Below are 2485 nucleotides of genomic sequence, written 5' to 3'. Positions count from 1 at the left end.
CAAATAATACATACTTCCTAAAAGAAACTCAATGTATAATAAGCAACCACAGGAAAAACTATTTCACAAACACACATGAAATAATCACTTACAGCTGGTTTAGCTCTTCTGCTAGTCCGTGGAAACAGACAAGTTCCAGCACCTCCCCCCAGAATAACTTAAGCTACTGTTTTTGGGTCTACCTCAGGATGAACAGGTACAGGTGGCTCAAATTCCTGAAACAGAATCTCAATCATAAAGAATTAAGACTGTTCTTAAACTTAAATTTCAATCAACCATCATCAGAAAGTTGCAGTATTGGGCAAACAGTAAATATTATCACTATTCTAAACCGACATTGCTCTCCAAGCTAAAAATAATAATATAAAGGTTGCAATGTTCAACACAACCTAAAACTCAAGATCTTCTTGGCAGTAGTTTGATCAGCAGTCATGAGACCAAAATGGATGGGTGGAAAATGTGCCCACTGATGAAGTGAAATTGGTAAAAAAGAGAGATTTCTTTTTTCATATTAGCCTAATCATTGTATCAAGAAGTCCGAACCCTGATGTTCATTTATAACAAGGGGATACTTATATTTAGCCGCAGCACTAAATGCTTCTCTGTGGCTGATATCTGGATTTGCTGCTTTGATTCGTTGAATTTCATCCCTGCATATTCACACCCACATATATCATCACAGATATATATTTATGTATGCATTTATACTGACAATGTTGGTCTGATCGATACTCACTTATTAAACCGATTCTAGGCAGAGGGGACTCGATGTCTCTTCTCCAGAGCTGATACATATATAACATTAACAAAATCACATTTTTAAATTAATCTTAAGGTTCTGGCGGAAATTACAGCCATTAATAAGCAGCCTAACATCTTAAATCACCATTATTAATTTATTAGCGATTGTTTTTCTGTTTTGACGATATCTTACAAGTTATTTCTGACCTTAATTAGTTTCTCCAATATTGGCTAGATTTTAGTAGAAGTTAAAATATTAGTTTCTTCAAGAAATGATTCAAACCTTAATCTGTATATGTTTATACATGAAGATAAAGTAGAGAATAAGAACTTACAGGATGACGGGGATGAGCAAGCATAGGAAAAAGTACTCTGATGATAAGTGATTGCCTTGCCTAAACATTCATCAGAAAAAAAACATTTGTGTTAGTTTATGTATGGGCTATACAAAATATAAAGCTTATATTCACCTTACATGAACAATGACTAATTTAAACAATCAAACTTTTAATTCTATTCTTTCAAAGCAATTGACGAGAGAGTAAATGTATACATGCATCAGGAACAGAAACCGTGAACTAAAAAAAACATCACATGAGAATTTAAGGGGATCATCCCTGTTATTTTGTTATATATATTGACACATATTAGATTGGTTTGGCTATAAACTGGATTTTATCTTAGCATGGCTATTTCGGGCTTTGATAGTTTGATTTATTATGTTTGGGTCCTTAGTTTGTTAGCCTGTTAGGTTATATTTGAACATGATAAACATTACTCAGGCCAGGTACCAAAACAACAGGGTGGTTTGCAGCCAAACCTTCACGCCGTGCCCCTGGAATTTCAGGTCCTTTAAGTCCACGAAAACTTACAGCAACAATGTACAACAACAAGAGCAGCCATGAGGTAGAATACTAATGTTCACATCTTTCATTCATGAGTGGAATAAAGATGCCCTGTACAAGACATAAGCAGTGCTAATGACAAGAATGACACATGAACTTAATTTTTGACACTCGTAAATCTACATATAATTAAAAAACCCACAATCACATACTTTTTAATAAAAGAAAAAAAACTACTCATACATCATATTACTTCATATGCTACTTAAAATTAAATTATAGTAATCAAATTAAATATAGTAATTAAACAATTACTACTTAATCATAAATTTCTTCAAATATATTTTCAAACTAAAATATACTTAAAATGAATAAAAGAATGTCTAAAAATATCATGATATACACTAGTAAACATAATCTTAATAGTACATATTACTACCTGATAAACAACAACAACATTCCCCCAATATTATCAAGAACAATCTACTGATTTAATTGTATTCCTTCAAACTCTAATTAAAACGATTGCAGCGGAAAGAGCAGGAATCAAGCTCAGCAGTCAGCCACTCTCCTTGTGGTATCAGAAGTTTAGCTGTTGAAGTTGAATGACAAGCATCATAACATGCCTTCAATACCCTCAAACAACAAAAGTCCATTAATCGTTGTATCAGTTCCACAGTCAATCAGGGGGCGTGTAAACAGCTACAGTCACAACATACGTGAGGGGTGGAGAGGGGTAGGGAGAGAGTAGAGAGGGTGGAGAGGGAGAGAGTGAGAGAGAGAGAGATGGAAAGAGGACCTGTGCTTGTTGGAGAGAAGCCATGGCTTGGGGATTAAGAGCAGCATTAAGGGCTTGGGGATAAAGGCACTAGCATAAAACACTAGCATTTCAAAAGCAA

The 2485-nt window shown here is 34.5% G+C and overlaps 1 long non-coding RNA gene across 2 annotated transcripts; it reads right to left on the bottom strand.

The window, feature by feature from the left end:
* Window positions 1-601: 601 nt before the first annotated feature.
* LOC141704188 (uncharacterized) lies at window positions 602-2213 on the bottom strand. Of its 2 annotated transcripts, XR_012567866.1 has the most exons (5): window positions 2026-2213; window positions 1562-1697; window positions 1077-1136; window positions 737-785; window positions 602-650 (listed from the first exon to the last, which is right to left on the bottom strand). It is a non-coding gene; the product is annotated as an uncharacterized LOC141704188 (long non-coding RNA). The 2 variants fall into 2 exon arrangements; XR_012567867.1 differs by lacking the exon at window positions 1562-1697.
* Window positions 2214-2485: the final 272 nt, after the last annotated feature.

The sequence above is a fragment of the Apium graveolens genome, unplaced genomic scaffold (assembly GCF_009905375.1).
Source record: "Apium graveolens cultivar Ventura unplaced genomic scaffold, ASM990537v1 ctg754, whole genome shotgun sequence".
NCBI classification, from domain to species: domain Eukaryota; kingdom Viridiplantae; phylum Streptophyta; class Magnoliopsida; order Apiales; family Apiaceae; genus Apium; species Apium graveolens.
Note: the sequence above shows the minus strand (reverse complement) of the source record. Positions and strands in the feature narration are given on the sequence as shown.